Consider the following 22,370-nt stretch of genomic DNA (forward strand, 5'->3'; position numbering starts at 1 on the left):
ATGTATGGTTTAATATAACCATTAGAAGAAGAATTTTCATAGCAATATTTAAGTATGGCAAAAATTTCATATTTGTAAAGAGTAGCATCATACTTTTTGACCAAAGAAGCAATTTCATAAGCACCCTTAAAAGCAACAAATTCTTCAATTTGTTTAATATCATAATTATTATAAACACCCTTGGCATAAGAAGATAAAATTACATTATCATTAAACTCACATTGGAAGGGAAGGTGTTTTTTAGGGTCTTCAAAACAACAAGTAAAATCATGTATTTCACATAAATTCAAAGCATAAAAATACAAACTATTAATATGATGCCATAAAAGTTTCGCTTTTTTAGTTAAGCGATGTCGCACAAAATAAGCACGCTCATTTAATGATTTTCCCTCAACTATGCTAGTTGGGTTTTCAGCATGAGCACATAGGGATCAAAGATGATCCAAGTAGAAAGCTTCAGCAGTATGATAGATTTTTTGTGGTTCTTCAACCAATGGTTTAGTAGGTACAACTAATATTTTTGGTATTTTGCATTTCCTACCCATATCTAAAGATATCAAACAAGAGCACAAAATAAAAACTACTTAGTGATAAAGCAAACAAGTACACACGAGATAAATAAGAGTGTTGAACCCAATGAGGAGCTAAAGGTAAAACAAAAATATTCCCTCAAGTTCTATTGACCACCGATACAACTCTACACACACTTGACGTTTGCTTTACCAAGAACAAGAATAAAACTAGAAGTACTTTGTAGGTGTGGATAGGTTTGCAAGATAAGAAAGAACGTGAAAATAAAAGTTAGGTGTTGTTTTAATAAAAGTACAATTTAATAAAGCGAGTGTGGAAAAGTGGTGATAGGATTTGCGGAATTGTCCCTAGGCAATCAATAACTAGAACGGTAATCATTCTTGCAATTTTATATCAGGGAGAGGCATGAGCTAAAATACTTTCATTACTTGGATCATACGCACTTATGATTCGAACTCTAGCAAGCATCCGCAACTACCAAAGATCATTAAGGTAAAACCCAACCAGAGCATTAAGTATCAAGTCCTCTTTACTCGGGTATGTGCTTCTGTCACTCACGCCACCCACCATAAGAGAACCATGAACATATTGCAACACCCTACAGCGGGGAGCCCTCACGTTTGTGCGAGATGGAGGGCACCGTAGGACAACACCATAATAAGATGTACACTCATACCAACCAAGACCACGATTAACCCATAGGACAAAATAGATCTACTCAAACATCATAGGATGGCAGCATAGTATTGGATAAAAATATGAAGCATAAAGCACCAAGTTCAAATAGAGGGTACAGAGGGTTGCGGGAGTGTGGACCGCTGAATATAGATGGGGGAAGAAGATGAAGATGTTGGTGAAGATGACGGAGTTGTTGCCGTAGATATCCGTCACATGATGATTGCCCCAGCGGCGTTCCGGCGACATCGGGAGAGAGGGGGAGAGAGCCCCCTCCTTCTTCTTCATCCTTGGCCTCCCCCCTCGATGGGAGGAGAGTTCCCCCTCTTCTCCATGGCCTCCATCGCGGCGGATGGACGAGAGCACCTCCAAGATTGGATCCCCCTATCTGTTCTCGTCTGTTTCGCGCTCCTGTATTCTGGCCCTTCACCGTTTCTTAAATTCCCGGAGATCCGTAACTCCGATTGCGCTGAAATTTTTACATGATTTTTTGCCATAAATTATATTTTGCACCCGAAGAAGGGCCCCAACCGACTTACGGGGAGGACACCAGACACCTGGGTGCGCTAGGGGGTGCCCGGCGCGCACTGGTGGGTTGTGGAGGCCATGGGCCTTCGTTTGATATGGATATTCTGCGAAACAAAAAACATGCAACAAACCAGAACTAGCACTGGGCACTGGATCAATATGTTAGTCGAATAAATCATATAAAATGTTGCCAAAAATATGTGAAAGTTGTATAGTACTGGCATGAAACAATAAAAAATTATAGATACAACAGAGACGTATCAGCATCCCCAAGCTTAATTCCTGCTCGTCCTCTAGTAGGTAAATGATAAAAAAGATAATGTTTGATGTGGAATGCTACCTAGCATAATCTTGATCATATATCTAATCATGGCATGAATATTAAGACACGAATGATTCAAAGCAATAGTCTATATTTTGACATAAAGACATCAATACTCAGGCATCCCAACAAACAATCGTGTCTTTCAAAATATTAATGCTAAAGAAAGCTATCTTTATAAAATCATATAGTCTTGTCATACTCTGTCTTCTGAACACAAAGTATTTATCATGCACAACCCCGATGACAAGATGAGCATTGATTCCACCTCGCAAAAATCACATATATTCCACAATAATTCTCCATAAATTTTTATCGCATTTGGACTTTGTTTGATATGGATATTATGCAAAACAAAAAATATGCAACAAACAGGAACTGGCACTAGATCAATATGTTAGTCCAATAAATCATATAAAATGTTGCCAAAAATATGTGAAAGTTGTATAATGTTGGCATGAAACAATAAAAAATTATAGATACGACGGAGACGTATCAGTTAGCACTAATAATAACAAAATATATATTCTTTTCATCAAGATAAGCATATTTCAAAGTATCAGGTAATTGTTTAAGCTCAAACACAAGATCACTCTTGGGTGGAAGAGGATCTCCAAGAGTCTCAATAGGCAAATTGTGTTTCAAAATAGGCATTTGTTTAAAGAATATCTCATCTATTTCGTTTCTTTCATTCATATGCATGTCGTTTTCATGGTCTAGCAAATATTGTTCTAATGGATCAGTAGGAGGCATGGCAATAGAAGCAAGACCAATAATTTCATCTTTACTAGGTAATTCTTTATCACGAGGTTTTCTACAGAATTTGGAGAAATTAAATTCATGAGACACATCACCAAAATTCACACTAACAGATTATTTAGTGAACTCTATCTTAGCATCACTACAAGAAAAATACACTTCTGTGATTATACGTGTTTGTCACAGTAGGTCACGTTTTCTGTCATGCATATACATCCATGATGATTTTATGGAAGAATCAAGATAGTCATACCTGTGTTGTCGTAGAAGTGTTCCATGACATTACCAGAATTATCATCACGGAAGTGTCCACTTCCATGACGATAAATCGCGCATCATAGAAGTGCTTTCGTCAAGGGTGACCGACACGTGGCATCCACCATAATGTGTCGCCGTTAAACTATCGGGTTCCAGTTTGGATCGGATAACCCGTTAACATCCCCGACCAATGGGGATTTTCCATGTGTAAAATCATCATTGGCTTGAGGAAACACTTGTCGGCTCACCATTGGGACAGATGTCATCCACTCATTGGACCGAAGGCGCCTATGATACATCGGCATGTGGCATGGCCAAACAGAAGCCCATTCCTGTGAAAAAGCCGGCCCGTTTTACTTGGTCAAAAAGTAGCGGGCCGGCCCATAGAAAGCCTTTTAACGGCCTTTTCGCATATAGCCCATTTAGAGCCCGCTTACCCAGGGCCCATTACGGCCTACCCGAATTAGGCCTAGTAGCGTCATATGGGCCGTCCAATATGGGATTCCACCCCATTTTAACTTCCGGCCCATGTATGGCCCATGACGTCTTTCGGCCCATATGAGGCCCTTTGTAACTCTTGCCCCGATAACTGCCGTTGTGAAACTGGCCCATAATGAACAGTGTATCACTTTATACCCATTAACGGCCCATTATTCCATTGGGCCGTTTGCAGCCAATGTTATCTTTCGGCCTTCTCAGGGCCCATTTATTCTTGGGCTCATTTCTAGCATTCGGTTACTTACGGCCCATTACTGTCCTTTTCTGCTTGTGGGCCAAATTCGACCCGTGGTTACAGTCGGCCCGTTTGTGGCCCGCTAATCCATTGGGCCATTTTCGTAGCGTCATCAAATACGGCCGATTAACGACGGCCCGTTATGGTCGGCCCATGAACGGATGATTCCAACTCTAGCCCGTTTATGGCCCATAATGCGGTCTGTTATTGGCCCATGTTTTTCCAATCGATCATACGGCCCGTAGAAGGACATTGATGATACGGCCCGTAGAAAGAAAATGACATAGCAATGCAAGACACCATACGCATGATATGAGCAACATAACCCTGCCAAGTTAGAGCCTGCACCTCGGGGGGGGGGGGGGGGGGAATAGGACTGGTCATCTGTCTCTGAATCCTCCTCTAAGGAGCTATCCGTAACCAGCAAGACATGCACTTCATCAGATAGTATTGTATGCTCTGAAGACCTTGTTTCCACTCCAGATTTTTTCCATGACCGTGTTGAATGGCTGATGCACACGAAGAGTAATTGAATGTACTAAAATTGTTGTCAAATTTAATACGTAATAAAAAATTATGGCATGATATAATTCACATATAAGATGACTTCCTAACCAGGGTGGCATTGCAAAATTCACATATATGATGCCTGGCTAAACAATATGGCATTGCATGATTCACATATACGATAAAGGAACTAAACATATGGCATTCACACAAAGCATGTCTAAACTAAGCAGATGACATATTTGATGTATAAAGTAAGAAATGCAAGGAACCATATGCATGATATTACCAACATCAGCATGCCAAGTTAGAGTGAAGACCTCAGGGGGGTAAATAGGAGTGGTCTTCTCCTTCTGAATCCCGCTCAGAATAGTTATCTTCCTCTTGATTACAATCCGAAATAGTGGAGGGGGGCTGCCTTTGCACCCACCATGGAGCGATGTCTGCATGAAATTTTATTGCCACGCAAGGCTCGTAGCTTTTGCCCTACATGTTCAGTTCCATTGTGTACAATAACTGACATGCATAGGAATAAAACATAGTGTGATTATGTAAGGAGTTCATGCACAAATCCAGAGTGATGGTAGCAAACTGTGGATATACCCAGAACCAATGATAGCAGGTAGATAATAGCTTCAGTTAAAAAATACAGATAATGGCTCCTTTAATGTTTGTTTGCACCGAACATGAAACTCATAGTAGACACCCGAGATTAAGCAGATAGTACTGTTTGCTGCCCGAATATGTACCCCACAACCATTTAAAAAATCAAGTTTTAGCATTAGTTTGGACCTAACTCGGAGCCTAATAGGTGAACACGACGATAAAGTAGCATGTCATCATATTAAGCGATGCATAAGGTAAGCAGACACGGAAGAGTGCGACCTCTCTTGCGGACCCGTGTAGTCCTCAAGGTCATCTGCTCAGTTGATGATGGTAATGCAGTTGTCGTGGCTGCCGGCGGCGGGGAAGAAGATCTGAGGCAGCGAAAGATAGTCTGGAGAGCGGATCCCTGCTGTGGTGAACCCTTCCGTCGTTGGAGCAGCTGAGCTGTGGTGGAACACAACGCAGCAGGAGCGGGACAAACCACACAAGGTTTTCTTTGACACATATATGGAACAGAAGTAATTGTGTAAGGGCTTGTTTGAGTTTGACGATTCTAACAATGCAGGGATAGGAAATACACAGGAATAGGATAGGAATGCACGTGTAAAACAGAGAATTTAAAAACACAGGATTTCTGCCAATCTGGGTGTTTGGTTCACACTAATTGGAAGATCACATGATGCAAAGAAGCATGGTGAGATTAAGTCAAACCACAAGAAAATGTACGTTTATAATGCTATTGTGCTACTATCTCTTAGTCTTGTGCTTCATGAATAGGAATTTGAAAAGGAGGACAAGTGGATATTAAAATTCCTACGGTTTTTCTTTCAAGGAGACACTAAAGGAGCAAATCCTATAGTTTTCCTTTGCTCCATTCCTTTGAACCAAATGCATGAATAGTAATACCATAGTAAACTTTCCAATTCCTATGTTTTTCCTTCACTTTTCCTTTCAAGCACTGGCGATTCTAGTAGGAAGGCTTGAGCAGGGAAAAGCCTACACTCAAAAAATGTTTTTGTGCTACTTCTACTACTTTGGACACAGGCCACTTCCCTACTAGCTCAACTCCCAGGCCCATCTACAAATGCACAGCTCAAACACGCTGAGATAAATAATGATGACATTCAAAGAGTCCATCACGGATAACTAAGTTGCCTGGTACCTCACTATTTGTCATATAGTAGGAGAAACTAATCGTATTTCACATTACTACGTGTGCTCAGTGGACAATATATATAACATGTAGAGTAAAAAAGAGATGCAACAAGTGTACAACCTCTTTGGTGAAGCCATGTCGATCTCAGCGTGATTGGGTTGGTCGGTGAGGATGCTCCGGCTGATTTGGCTGTCGAAGGAGGGGAATAAGATCTGAGGCGTCTGGAGATGGAGCTCGGGGTACTACTCCGCTGTGACGGAGGGTTTCATCGTTGGAGCAGCTCTGGTGAGTTGTACGATGGCGAGGATGAAGCAGGACAAGAGAGACAACGTTAACCTGAGTGGAATTCTAATAGCATATCCAATAGATGACGTAAAATACATAACCACAAAGTGCTAGATGTAAAATACATCAGCCGCTCATCTCTAATCTTAACTTTCGAAACTGAATCTAACTGTCGAAACTGAATTTAACTGTCGAAACTGAATTTTGCTGTCGAAACTGAATTTTACTGTCGAAACTGAACGCGCTAGTAGCAGAAAAGCAGTAGCAGCAACAGGAGCGCCCGGAGCAGTAGCACATGCAAGAGCCGGGGCAGCTGGTCGTATAAATCGGAGCAGGGTGAGGCTACATGTCAGTCGACTGACTTTTTCATCTCTGGTCAGTCGATTTTCCAGCCGTTGGATACGAGTCAAGGGCTTGCAGTTAATCTTCAACCTGCACCCATTGAGCCGCCAGCCAGCACCGGCCAAACCGCCGGCCCCCGCCGCCCCGAAACCATTCCCCACCGCCGGTCCGCCGCCGCCCCAGCCATCCCTCTAGCCCCCCATGCCAAGCTTTTTCTCCGGCGATCCCCACGCCACCGCCCCACCACCGCCGGCGACCACCGCCCCCACCCTGAACCCTAAGATAGATAGTTGGGTACCTCTCCGGCGAGCCCCACTCCCCACTGCGGCTGGTCCTTCGTTAACTCCGGCGAGCCCCCCACCCCCTGAAAATCGACTGACCCAAAAGTCGATTCAGTCGACTGAAGTGTAGCTAAATCTGAGCAGTAGCGCAAGCAAGAGCGAGAGCAGCAGCGAAAGAAAGAACAAGAGCGATGGCATCGGCGTGAGCAAGAGAAGACCAGGCAGGGGACCGAGAGCAAGAACAGAGCAGCAGCACGAGCGAGAGCCAAAGTAGTAGCAGGTCCTACTAATGTGGACGTCGCCGAGGGAGCGACGCCGCCGTGGATTGAGCCGCGCCATGTCGGCTCGGGACCGAGCGCCGACAGCACCGTGAGATCGAATCAAGAAGAAAATGCGGCGATTAGTGTAGAACCTCGTTGGTGGTGCCGATTAGGCCTCAGCTTCGTTCGAGGAAACGATGATGATGCTGCTCTTCCCGTGTTGTAGGTGAAAACGGCGGTGTAGGAATGAAGGTGGCACAAAAGACGAGGGGAACATCGGGACAACTCCTTGGAGGTGGAGGATGGGGTTGCTGAACCGACGGGACGATGAGATCGACAACGAATCCTCATCCAGTGTGGTGGATGAGGGACCTCGAGGTGTTGCTGTGGACGACATCGTCGGGGAAGAGGCTCTGGCTGGGTGGTGGATGGAGGAGGGTGTGGGGCATCGCAGGTTTCCGCGGCCTCGGTGTATGAATGGGTGGGCGGATGGGATGGGAGGGAGGAGCCATGGCTTAGGGACGCACTTGTACGAAATGTGGGGTAAGTTATGAAAGTACCCCCACCAATTTGAGCTAAGCGGTTCTTTCGGTTCAGGGGTATCATGGGCATTTCATGTGTCGGGATTTCGCAGGAGGTGGGAGTTTTCGCGCGCGTTGTAATTTTGGGATAGCAAGGCGCGGGTTGAGATGGAGAGAGTTTTCAGAGCACAACGAGACAAAGATATATCTTAAATATTTCGGGGTAACAAGGCACGGGTTGAAGAGGTGGGAGTTTCGCCGCACGATAGACAGAGATGATAGCTTGAAATTTCGGCATAACAAGGCGCGGCTTGAAATTTCGGGAGAACAAGCTTAACGTGTACAAAAGAAGACAATTAGCACCTCATCGCTAGAGAGAGCCATGTCCCGGTTTACTATATTACAAGAAATGCATTCAAATACAACAACAAAAAAACTAAAAAAAATTGGGACAACAAACATAACGTGTACAGTACCAAATCAATTTGCATTTCCCTAAACAATAAAAAAACAATCCGGTGCAACTGTTCAAATGGGCGGTAGGAGAAGCCAAATCGCGGGACCAGTTGCGGTGGCGCCGCTGTGCATGAATCGTAGGCGAGGTGAGCTGCCCTCCTTCCCCGCCGGCGATGCAGTGACCTACTCGGTTGCTGCTGCAGTGAACTTGCGGCGCCATGGTGGTTTGCAACCATGACAATCACTCCATCTATATGTATTGTATTCCTGCGAAAATATTTGGTCGTTTGGAAAAAGATGGTAATTGATTTATTACTAGTTTTTGAGTGCTTGGTCATGACAATCACCCGAAGCCACAACCAGAAGTCTCCATCGCGTAATACTTACGGTCGGTCGCACCAACAGATGGTCAGTCGGACCCGCGACATGCATTGGCTTGGTCTGACATGTACGACCAGTTACATCACTGACTTGTGCGACCGTATTTGAGTAGTAGTGCTTGAAATTTGTGTTCCAGGAAACTCATCGGGAGCCGTTTCGGGCCTCGAAACCAAAACCATCAATTAATCTTTAGCTTGTTTCCATCACATTCCAAAGTGTATAGTATAATTAAGAAAAACCCGCTCACACCTAGTACGTATCAAACCTGAATGTGTTCCCACTATGCAGGTTTCAGTACTAGTGCTAGTACTAGGTTTTATAGCGGGAACTAGTACCTAGCCAAAAATCACTCTACCTCTTCCTCCTCATAAGTCTTTCTTGTTCGTCCGTCCTTGCCATGGCCGGTGTGCGGAGCTCTATGACGAGAACTACTCGTAACAAGGGAGCGGCAACCAAGGCCGCGGAAAAAAAAGACGGCTCGCCGCCTCGCAGAGACCTCGAAAGATCTCTCACGGGCAAGCGAGGGCTCCCAGGAGCGCCCTAGCCACGGAGGCGAGTGCTCCCAGGAGCGCCCTAGCCGCGGAGGCGAGGGCTCCCAGGAGCGCCCTAGCCACGGACGCGAACATGCCGAGCTTGCGGTGCTGGAGTCGTTATCCCTCGACGACATGCCCGATCAGCTCAATAAGCAGGAGGAGTTCATCGACGGCTTGGTGGAGCTACTGAAGGAGAGCCTCGACGACATGACCGCTGAGCTCAATGAGCAGGGGGAGTTGACCACCGGCTTGGTGATGCTACTGAAGAAGAGCATTGCCTCGGATAAGAAGGCGACCGGCGAAATCCTGCAACTTCAGGAGGACAAGGTGAAGTTCTTCCACGAGCTCGACCTGCTGAAGGAGGAGAACGCGGACTGGAAGAAGCTGCATGAGAAGAGTAGTTCGTCGATGAAGATGTTGCAGGTCCTTATCATGGAATAGAAGGAGGAGTTGGCGAAGCTCCGCATCGAGCACCCGACTGCTGTCAAGGTACGTAATGCGGTTGTGGAATAGATGATGAAGGCTCGCGTCAAGAAATCATGCGTCATGGACAGAATGAAGAAGATGGCGAAGGAGATGCGCAAGGAGTTGGAGGGCGTGGAGGCGATGAAGAAGCATTTACGACTCCGTGGCCAGCAACCCTTCATGTAGTAGAGAGCAGCGCCCCAGACTTGTGTGTGCGTGTTCCTTCTTTTTTAGGGGTGATAATCTTCCTTCTTCTTTTGCTCATGTGTTTCTTCTTTTGCTTCGGGTGTTTCGCCGCACAAGTCACGTTGTCTGCGAGGCATGAATAGAACAATGCTAACGATGAGCGGCGCCGTGGGATTGATGAATAGCAAATTAGATCATTTTTATCGCCATATGGCACTTGGCTGTCGTGTTTCGTGCTCCTCCGTCGTACTAGTACTCTAGTGGAAAACTTGAGTATACTGCACGATTCTTTGCTCCTCCTCAGGTCGTCGGCAACATTTATATGAGCAATCAAATCACAAGGCCCCGCCTTCCAGCAGTAATGAGCCGCCAAATCACAAAGCCCCTCGCCTCTCATGAAACCGACCAAGCGATACTGCCCCGCCCTCTAGCCTTTTAAAAAATGTATACTTTTGTACAGTAGTAGTATCGATGGATTCCGCCATGGAGCAAAACTAACAAGATGAAATTAAAGAAAAAAGGTGGTACATACAGAGAGCGCTCGTCGCCAAATTATGCATATAGTACTATTAAAAAAGCTAGTACGTGCTTAAAAGGGGTGCTAAATTCTATTAAAGAAATTAGCATACCTATTTGTGCCACTAGTTGTGTATCACTACTCAGTTTTGCCATTAGAAGTTACAACTACTCAAAAATGCCATCGATCCGTGAGATGCTTGCTCCAAAATGCAATTAGATATCTCAAAAATGCCATCATTCTGTTAGATGTTTGCTCAATATGCCATTAGACATTGTTATTTTCACATCAAACCCGTTGACCATGTTATATGACAAAGATAAGCAGGTTCTCACAATGATAAGTGTGGCCCCGCTTGTCAAGAGTAACCAAGCGAGTAATTTTACAGGAAAATAAGAACGCTGTTGGGATCAAGTAGGCCCCACACTTTATTATACTGTAGTGAGATAGAGGGAGAGGTGGCATGTTGGTCCATAGGTATTTATGTCATTATAACATGGCAAAAAAATTGAGTCACAATAATGGTGTCCAGCACAACACATCCCTCAAATAAAACTAAGCACCCTGAAATTCTTTGACAACTAAAATGCTGGCTATATGATCTTGGCCATATATATTGTACGTATATAATGTGGAGAAACGAGTGGTAGTACTACCAACTACAAGATGAACTATAAGAAATACTAGTATGTACGTACTGAAGAGTTAAAGTAACGAGAAGGAACATAACATAGCTATGCTGGGGGATCAACACAACACACCCCTCAAATAAAACTAAGCACCCTGAAATTAAACTAAGCAACTAATCCGGTAGACACTGCATTACAACCACCATGAGCAACGACACTACCACCTTACTCGGACTCCTCGTCCACGTGCTTGACTTCGTCCTTGTCCCTCTTCCTCTTGGCCGATACTTCTTTTCTTTAACCACACACTTGGCTCTCGCTCTTCATCCAACCCTTGCAGATATTGAAACAAAGGTAGGCACCCATTGCAGTGTAATTGATGTGGTGTATATCTAGTACATTCCACTTCCATGCACGATGAAACTTGGGCGGAGGTTTCGTCAGTTTACCGTACAAAGGATCAACCATGGTTCTTGCCAGGGTCAGCATTGAAGGTTGATCGCGGGAGGGCACCAACCCATTCTTCTGGAGGTCGAAGGGCTTGCCTACAACAAGGCCTATCCGACGCATGACTTCTTTGTCGTTCGTAAAGTCTACAGAGACGAATTTGACTTTTCCGCACCCAAGGAAGTTCTTAAAATCCTCGCACTCAACATCGGCATGGCATATGTGGTAGACCAAGCACAAGTTATGCACGCAAACCTGGATCACGGCGGGCTTCTTCCTCTGTTCCTCCTCTATATTCTTCTCTTTTCCCAGGACTGTGGTGTACTCAACATCTAGCCCAGCGACCCACTCATCATTTGACTTTTCAAACATGTGTCTGAAGTGAGCAAGGCATCCTTTCACCGTCGCGGAAGAATGGGTGTACACGACATCGAACTCATCGCCGGTGATGGTTCTAACCTTGTACTCACCGCCGATCATGGAGATTTGGGACGCCATGGATTTGCGAGGAGGGTTAGGATTAGTGGAACTGCCGTAATGTGAAAGGACGGGTGATACGTCTCCAACGTATCTATAATTTTTGACTGTTCCATGCTATTATATTATCTGTTTTGGATTTTTAATGGGCTTTAATATGCTCTTTTATATATGATTTTTGGGACTAACCTATTAACCGGAGGCCCAGTGCCAGTTTCTGTTTTTTTGCCTATTTTAGAGTTTCACAGAAAAGGATTACCAAATGGAGTCCAAACAGAATGAAACCTTCGCGATGATCTTTCTTGGACCGAAAGAAAACCAGAAGATTTGGAGTTGAAGTCTGGAACGCCACGAGGTGCCCACGAGGCAGGAGGGCGCGCCTAGGGGGTAGGTGCGCCCCCACCCTCGTGGGCCCCTCGTAGCTCCACCGACGCACTTCTTTCGCCTATATATATACTCTTATACCCTAGATCGATCAGAGAGAGCCATGAAACAACTTTTCCACCGCCGCAACCTTCTGTACCCATGAGATACCATCTTGGGGCCTTTTCCAGCGATCTGCCGGAGGGGGAATTGATCACGGAGTGCTTCTACATCAACACCATTGCCTCTCTGATTAATCGTGAGTAGTTTACCACAGACCTTCGGGTCCATAGTTATTAGATAGATGGCTTCTTCTCTCTCTTTGATTCTCAATACAAAGTTCTCCTCGACGTTCTTGGAGATCTATTCGATGTAATACTCTTTTGGAGTGTGTTTGCCGAGATCCGATGAATTGTGGATTTATGAACAAGATTATCTATGAATATTATTTGGTTCTTCTCTGAATTCTTATATGCATGATTTGATATCTTTGGAAGTCTCTTCGAATTATTGGTTTAGTTTGGCCTACTAGTTTGATCATTCTTGCAATGGGAGAAGTGCTTAGCTTTGGGTTCAATCTTGTGGTGTCCTTTCCCAGTGACAGTAGGGGCAACAAGGCATGTATTGTATTGTTGCCTTCGAGGATAAAAAGATGGGGTTTATATCAAATTGCTTGCGTTTATCCCTCTACATCATGTCATCTTGCTTAATGCGTTACTCTGTTCTTATGAACTTAATACTCTAGATGCATGTTGGATAGTGGTGGATGTGTGGAGTAATAGTAGTAGATGCAGAATCGTTTCGATCTACTTGACACGGACGTGATGCCTATATTCATGATCATTGCCTTAGATATTGTCATAACTATGCGCTTCTCTATCAATTGGTCGGCAGTAATTTGTTCACCCACCGTAATACATGCTATCTTGAGAGAAGCCACTAGTGAAACCTATGGCCCCCGGGTCTCTTTCTTATTATATTGCATCTCTTTTATTTACATCGCATCTCGTTTACTATTTTGCAATCTTTACTTTCCAATCTATACAATAAAAATACCAAAAATATTTACTTTACTATCTTTATTAGATTTCACTTTTGCGAGGACCATGAAGGGATTGACAACCCCTTTATCACGTTGGTTGCAAGGTTCTTGATTGTTTTTGCAGGTACTAGGTGACTTGTGCATTGTTTCCTACTGGATTGATACCTTGGTTCTCAAAACTGAGGGAAATTCTCACGCTACTTTGCTGCATCACCCTTTTCTCTTAAAGGGAAAACCAACGCATGCTCAAGAGGTAGTAAGAAGGATTTCTGGCGCCGTTGCCAGGGGGATCTACGCCCAAGTCAAGACATACCAAGTACCCATCATAAACTCTTCTCCCTCGCATTACATTATTTGCCATTCGCCTCTCGTTTTCCTCTACCCCACTTCTAAAACGATTTTCGAAAACCTTTGCCTTTTCTTCGCCCTTCCTCCGTTCGATCTTGTGTTACCATGTGCCTTCTTTTTGCTTGCATCTTCTCTTGCTAAGAGTTTATGGATCCCCATCAACTTGCTAATCTTTTTTAAGGGTCCAATTATGATGAACCAATTGCTAGTGGGTTGAGTGCACTAGATTATCTTTATGGAGTTTTGCTTGAAATCCGTGAATCTGAAAATTGTGATGAAGTACTTTATGAAGTGATTCACGATAGATATTTGAATGAAAAGCATGATTGCAATGATGTTATTATAAATTCTATTAATGTTAATTATGTTAATGATATGCAAAACCCTAAGCTTGGGGATGCTAGTTTTGCTATGTCCACTACTTGTTGCAATGATCATGATTGGGGTGATTCTTCTTACAATCTTGAAAATTTATTTAAGCCCCATGATGATTATGAGATTGGTAATAGTGTTTGAAAAAATATTGAAAGTGGGTTTGGAAGAGTGTCAACTTTAGGCAATAATGATCCCACTACTTTGGAGATTGATCAATCTTATGAATTATTTGATAAAAGTGGGTTTGGAGAGGTCATGACTTTATTTTATGATAATCCCACTATTTTGGAAGAGTGTCAACTTTGCATGCATGTGGATCATGAAGAGAATATTTTATGTGATAGATATATTGTTGAATTTTCTTATGATTCTACATGTAATTATTATGAGAGAGGGAAATATGGTTGTAGAAGTTTTCATGTTACTAAATTTCCTCTCGTTATGTTGAGATTGCTTTTCTTTCTTTCTTCTTCCTTGCATATGCTAGATCTTGGTTGTCTTGCTAATTTTTTTCCTATAAAATGCCTATGCATAGGAAGTATGTTATACTTATATGTGATTTTTATATACTATATGATGCTCTCTTCGTGTTTCAATTGTTATCTTTCATGTGAGCGTCATTAAAATTATCGATGCCTAGCTAGGGGCGTTAAATGATAGCGCTTGTTGGGAGGCAACCCAATTTTATTTTTGTTCCTGTTTGGTAATAAATTATTCATCTAGCTTATGTTTAGATGTGGTTTTATGTTTTAATTAGTGCTTGTGCCAAGTAGAACCTTTGGGAAGACATGGGTGAAGTCTTTGCAATCTTGCTGTAAAAAATAGAAACTTTTGCGCTCACAAGATTAGCTACCAATTTTTACTGGAGAGTGCTTTTAGGTTGATTCTTTTTGAAGATGATTAATTACTCATGTCCACCCATTTATTTCAGAATTTTGGGAGTTACAGAAGTATTCGAACAAATCAGATTGCTGCAGACTGTTCTGTGTTGACACCTTCTTTTTTTTGTGTGTTGTTTGCTTATTTTGATGAATCTATGAGTAGTAACGGGGGGTATGAACCATAGAGAAGTGGGAATACAGTAGGTTTAACACAAATATAAATAAAGAACGAGTTCATTACAGTACCTTAAAGTGGTGGTTTATTTTCTTATACTAATGGAGCTCATGAGATTTTCTGTTGAAGTTTTGTGTTGTGAAGTTTTCAAGTTTTTGGGTAAAGATTTGATGGATTTTGGAATAAGGAGTGGCAAGAGCCTAAGCTTGGGGATGCCCAAGGCACCCCAAGGTAAAATTCAAGGACAACCAAAATCCTAAGCTCGGGGATGCCCCGGAAGGCATCCCCTCTTTCGTCTTCGTCTATCTGTAACTTTACTTAAGGCTATATTTTTATTCAACACATGATATGTGTTTTGCTTGGAGCGTCTTGTATGATTTGAGTCTTTGATTTTTAGTTAACACAATCATCCTTGATGTACACACCTTTTGGGAGAGACACGCATGAATCGGAATTTATTAGAATACTCTATGTGCTTCACTTATATCTTTTGAGCTAGATAATTTTGCTCTAGTCCTTCACTTATATCTTTTTAGAGCACGGTGCTGGTTTTATTTTGTAGAAATTATTGATCTCTCATGCTTCACTTATATTATTTTTAGAGTCCTTTAGAACAGCATGGTAATTTGCTTTGGCTATAAAACTAGTCCTGATATGATAGGCATCCAAGATGGGTATAATAAAAACTTTCATAATAAGCGCATTGAATACTATGAGAAGTTTGGTTATTTATGATTGTTTTGAGATATGAAGATGGTGATATTAGAGTCATGCTAGTTGAGTAGTTGTGAATTTGAGAGATACTTTTGTTAAAGTTTGTGATTCCCGTAGCATGCACGTATGGTGAACCGTTATGTGATGAAGTTGGAGTATGATTTATTTTTTGATTGTCTTCCTTATGAGTGGCGGTTGGGGACGAGCGGTGGTCTTTTCCTACCAATCTATACCCCTAGGAGCATGCGCGTAGTACTTCATTCCGATAACTAATAGATTTTTGCAATAAGTGTGTGAGTTCTTTATGACTAATGTTGAGTCCATGGATTATACGCACTCTCACCCTTCCACCATTGCTAGCCTCTCTAGTACCGCACAACTTTCGCCGGTACCATAAACCCACCATTTACCTTCCTCAAAACAGCCACCATACCTACCTATTATGGCATTTCCATAGCCACTCCGAGATATATTGCCATGCAACTTTCCACCGTTCCGTTTATTATGACACACTTCATTATTCTCATATTGCTTTGCATGATCATGTAGTTGACATCGTATTTGTGGCAAAGCCACCTTCATAATTTTTCATACATGTCACTCTTGATTCATTGCATATCCCGGTACACCGCCGGAGGCATTCACATAGAGTCATATTTAGTTCTAAGTATCGAGTTGTAATTCTTGAGTTGTAAGTAAATAAAAGTATGATGATCTTCATTATTAGAGCACTGTCCCATGTGAGGAAAGGATGATGGAGACTATGATTCCCCCACAAGTCAGGATGCGACTCCAGACGAAAAAATAAAAAAGAGAAAAAAGTGAGAGAAAGGCCCAAATAAAAAAAGGAGTGAAAAAGAGAGAAGGGGCAATGCTACTATTATTTACCACAATTGTGCTTCACAGTAGCACCATGATCATCATGATAGAGAGTCTCCTATGTTGTCACTTTCATATACTAGTGGGAAATTTTCATTATAGAACTTGGCTTGTATATTCCAATGATGGGCTTCCTCAAAATGCCCTAGGTCTTCGTGAGCAAGCGAGTTGGATGCACACCCACTTAGTTTCTTTTTGAGCTTTCATACACTTATAGCTCTAGTGCATCCATTGCATGGCAATCCCTACTCACTCACATTGATATCTATTGATGGGCATCTCCATAGCCCATTAATATGCCTAGTTGATGTGAGACCATCTTCCTCCTTTTTGTCTTCTCCACAACCACCATTCTATTCCACCTATAGTGCTATGTCCATGGCTCATGCTCATGTACTGTGTGAAGATTGAAAAGGTTCGAGAATATTAAAAGTATGAAACAATTTCTTGGCTTGTCATCGGGGTTGTGCATGATTGAAATATTTTGTGTGATCAAGATGGAGCATAGCCAGACTATGTGATTTTGTAGGGATAACTTTCTTTGGCCAAGTTATTTTGAGAAGACATGATTACTTTGTTAGTATGCTTGAAGTATTATTATTTTTATGTCAATACTAAACTTTTATCTTGAATCTTTCGGGTCTGAACATTAATTCCACAATAAATAAAATTACATTGCTAATTATGTTAGGTAGAATTCCACATCAAAAATTCTGTTTTTATCATTTACCTACTCGAGGACGAGCAGGAATTAAGCTTGGGGATGCTTGATACATCTCCAATGTATCTATAATTTTTGATTGTTCCATGCTATTATATTATCTGTTTTGGATGTTTAATGGGCTTTAATATGCTCTTTTATATTATTTTTGGGACTAACCTATTAACCGGAGGCCCAGTGCCAGTTTCTGTTTTTTTTTGCCTATTTTAGAGTTTCGCAGAAATGGAATACCAAACGGAGTCCAAACGTAATGAAACCTTCACGATGATCTTTCTTGGACCGAAAGCAAACCAGAAGATTTGGAGTTGAAGTCTAGAACGCCACGAGGTGCCCACAAGGCAGGAGGGCGTGCCCAGGGGGGTAGGCACGCCCCCACCCTTGTGGCCCCTCGTAGCTCCACCTACGCACTTCTTTTGCCTATATATACTATTATACCCTAGATCGATCAGAGAGAGCCATGAAACAACTTTTCCACCGCCGCAACCTTCTGTACCCGTGAGATCCCATCTTGGGGCCTTTTCCCGCGATCTGCCGAAGGGGGAATTGATCACGGAGGGCTACTACATCAAAACCATTGCCTCTCCGATGAAGCGCGCGTAGTTTACCACAGACCTTCGGGTCCATAGTTATTAGATAGATGTCTTCTTCTCTCTCTTTGATTCTCAATACAAAGTTCTCCTCGACGTTCTTGGAGATCTATTCGATGTAATACTCTTTTGCGGTGTGTTTGCCGAGATCCGATGAATTGTGGATTTATGACCAAGATTATCGACGAATATTATTTGGTTCTTCTCTGAATTCTTATATGCATGATTTGATATCTTTGCAAGTCTCTTCGAAATATTGGTTTAGTTTGGCCTACTAGATTGATCTTTCTTGCAATGGGAGGAGTGCTTAGCTTTGGGTTCAATCCTGCGGTGTCCTTTCCCAGTGACAGTAGGGGCAACAAGGCACGTATTGTATTGTTGCCATCGAGGATAAAAAGATGGGATTTATATCAAATTGCTTGCGTTTATCCCTCTACATCATGTCATCTTGCTTAATGGGTTACTCTGTTCTTATGAAATTAATACTCTAGATGCATGCTGGATAGCGGTCGATGTGTGGTGTAATAGTAGTAGATGCAGAATCGTTTTGATCTACTTGCCACGGACGTGATGCCTATATTCATGATCATTGCCTTAGGTATTCTCATAACTATGCGCTTTTCTATCAATTGCTCGGCAGTAATTTGTTCACCCACCGTAATACATGCTATCTTGAGAGAAGCCACTAGTGAAACCTATGGCCCCTGGGTCTCTTTCTTATTATATTGCATCTCTTTTATTTACATCGCATCTCGTTTACTATTTTGCAATCTTTACTTTCCAATCTATACAATTAAAATACCAAAAATATTAACTTTACTATTTTTATTAGATTTCACTTTTGCGAGTGACCGTGAAGGGATTGACAACCCTTTTATCGCGTTGGTTGCAAGGTTCTTGATTGTTTGTGCAGGTACTAGGTGACTTGTGCGTTGTCTCCTACTAGATTGATACCTTGGTTCTCAAAACTGAGGGAAATACTTACGATACTTTGCTGCATCACCCTTTCCTCTTCAAGGGAAAACCAACGCATGCTCAAGAGGTAGCAACAGGACAACTAGGAGAGCACAACCGTAATGTTAAAGGACGACCGGGGACGAGTAGGAGCGAACTGCTAGCGGTTTTCCGATTGTAAAAATGCTGAGTGGGGCGTGCGAACGGCAGGGTAGTGGGCTTGCCCGGTGGATAAATGGATTCATGCACAATACTATGGGGGACAATTAGATGTCATGTCTACTAGACACCCAATTAAATGGCTTCATGCATCTGTGTGTTCGGACGTCAAGCGTCGAGAAAATCACAGGTGATACAAAGCTCTCCATTCTCCCATGATACGGGCTTCCGAGAGCCCTTGGATCTGAGATCGAACGGTTGCATGGCGTGATTGTAGACCTATGGGTGAATATCCTATCGTAGAGGGTTATTCTGTAAATTTTCAGCAACTTAGCATGCGACCGTTCGATCTCAGATCCAAGGGCTGCCAGCAGCCCGTATCATGGTCGCGCCTACCATGACTGTAACGCCCCGGATTCGAGCGCCAGGCGTCTTCCAGTTATTCGCCGTCCTTGCCATGTCAGCTGCTTGCGTGTTGCTTTTTGCCATGTCATCATCTGCATTTCCTCTGCATGCTTTTCAAAACTTGCATCCGTTCGGGTTCCCCCGGTTCTCTCCGTTGTCCGTTCTGAGCCCAACCTCTCCCACACGCGCCCATCGCCCCTCTCAAACCTTGTTTCATGAGCGGGAGAAAAACGTTTTCGGAATGGGCCGAGATTTGCTGAGTGGCCTTGGTATAGCACTAACAGACCGCCCGTCAAATTTCGTTCCATTTGGAGGTCGTTTGATGCCCCAACGGTTAACCGCGTAGCCCGAAACCCCCTTCTCTTTGTAGCACAACACCCCTCCAAATCAGCCCACTAACCCAGCAAACTCCCCTCCATGCTCTCCGCCGTTCGATCACGATCGTGTGGGCGAAAACCGCACCCCATTTGGAGTTTCCTAGCTCCCTCTACCTATAAATAGGCCACCCTCCCCCGAAATTCGCGGATGAATCCACCCTAACCCTAGCTTCTCCCCTCCTCCGCGCCACCAGACGCGTCCGCCGCCGCCGGACACGTCCAGCCGCCGCCCCCTCCGCGAATCGCACGCCGCCACCTGTCCCTGGCCGCCGCCCCTGCCGCCGGCCCGTGCGAGCCCATCCAGCGCCGCCCCGGGCACGCGCGTCCTCCGCCGCCCGCGTACATCTCCGGCCACCGGAACCCCGCCGGACTCCGCCGCCCGCCACCTCGGCTTCCGCGCCACCGGGTGCCACCCCACCGCCGGCGTGCATCACCGCCGCCTCGCCCTTGCCGACCCGCCTCCTCCGCCGGCGCGCTGCCCGTCCGTCGCCACCGACCCGCGCCTCCTCGCCGCCCCGCCGCCCGAACTCCACCGCCACCGCGCCGATTCGCGCCGGTAATCGCGCCGCCGTCGCCCGCGGAGCTCTCCGCCTCCCTTGGCGCCAGCTACGGCCGGCGCCCCGCCATCCTCCGTCGCCGCCCGGATCCGGCCGCGGGAGCTCAGGCCGCCCCGGATCCGCCCTCCTCCGACCTCCTCCGTCCTCCCCGGCGATCGCCGGAACCCTAAGGTCGCCGGAGACGGTGTTGACCCGCGCCGGGATGGTCCCGTCCCAGATCCGCCTAACCAAACGGCTTCCCGCACCGCTCCGTCCCGGGACCCCTCCGTCCCACTTTTCTGCGAGGGTAATTTTCACCAAGTGCCGATTCTGCAACATTTTTATGCATTGTTCTTCATGCCGTAACTTTATGCATGTTGCTCCATTCTGCGTGCATTATATATCAAAATGTTCATTGAGAGATGCTCTTAATTCTGTTCCATTTTTCCATGCTTGTTTGATTTCATGTTGATGTCCTAATCATCGTTGCAAGAGTGCTATATGATGTTATCTGCTGTCTGTTATCAGAACTTGATGATTTGTCTTTTTCATTGCATTTTGTGTGTGCATCCTATTAGCATGAGCTCTACATGTGTTTTGAACTACATCATGCCATATTTACAGAGGTGTTTGTCTTGTATTTTTGTGGTCTATGTGGTGACTAGCACTAGCATGCAAAGTAGCCTCCATGATGTTGCTGATTTCTGTGACTTGGTCATTTCTGCCAAGTCTGTAGCTGTAACATTTTGTTGCTATGTTGCCATGCTGCTACCATGAGTTCTATGCATAATATGGAGATGTTCACTAAGGATGTTTTGCGTTACATGTTATTATCTATCCATCCATGCCCTTGGTTGCATTTATAGCATGCTGTAGCTTGTTGTAATATTGCTCTCAACTTGCTAAATAATGTTGCTGTCAGCCTGTTAACATGAAGTTCAGTTTTGACATGTGTTTTTCTAGTGATCCATGCACCCTATGAACTTTATCTTTCCATTCTTAGCTTCAAAATTATTCCATCTTACTGTTGGATGCCTTCACATGCCATGTAATGCTCTGTGGTGAGAGGATCAAGCTCACCAACATGCCTACTTATCGTTGATCCTGGCATGCTCTGTTTTTCTGCTGTCTGAATCTGTTTATGAAACTTGCTATGTTTACATGGGTTCCAACATATCTTATGTGCCTTTTTGGCTCGTGATCAGTAAGGGACTTTTGTTCTATGCAATTAGTATATTCATGACATGCCTTTTTTTGCTATGATATATTCCTGTAGCATGTTGGTTGATAGCTCTAAACATTGCAACCTGATGTTATTTCTGCCATGTCCAGTAATTTCTGCTAAGTCTGTGAACTGTTATTATTTGCAATCTTGCCATGTCCGTTTGAGCATGTTATATTGTTTTCTGGAGATAGCTCAGTGTTCATGTTTTTTCATGCTTTTCCTGTAAATCATGCCCGTGCCTTTTTTTCATATTGAGGTGCTGTAGCATATTGTTTTGATGCTTGCAAGATGCCTAGTTGCTGTTTTGGACAGATTGTTGATATATCTTATTTGGAGTCTATGTGTTGCATCGTTGCTCCGTTTTGGGCATGCTCTATATCAAACTTGCTTAGAATTGCATGTAGATTCATGTTATCATGTTGCATCCATACCTTGAGTGTGTTTGCTTGATGTTTGAATGCATTTTGCATCAATGCCATGCTTAACTTGTTTTGCTCATATCTTCTAGGCCGTAGCTCCGAATTAAATGAACTTTATATGAAACTTGACTAGAATTTCGTGAGATCATCTTGGTGCATCTTAACTTGCTGTTTAACAACTTGAACATAAGGTTTATTCAGATCTGTACCAATTTCGAAATTTGCATATGAGGGCTTACCGGATTTGTTATATGTTGTTTCCGGCCTCATTTAAACTTGCTTTGATGTGTTGTTCTTGTATGCATCATCTCTTGCCATGAGTAGATTCATGTAGCCTTGTCATGCATCATACTTG

This window comes from Aegilops tauschii, chromosome 7, assembly GCF_002575655.3.
Source record: "Aegilops tauschii subsp. strangulata cultivar AL8/78 chromosome 7, Aet v6.0, whole genome shotgun sequence".
Classification (NCBI taxonomy): domain Eukaryota; kingdom Viridiplantae; phylum Streptophyta; class Magnoliopsida; order Poales; family Poaceae; genus Aegilops; species Aegilops tauschii.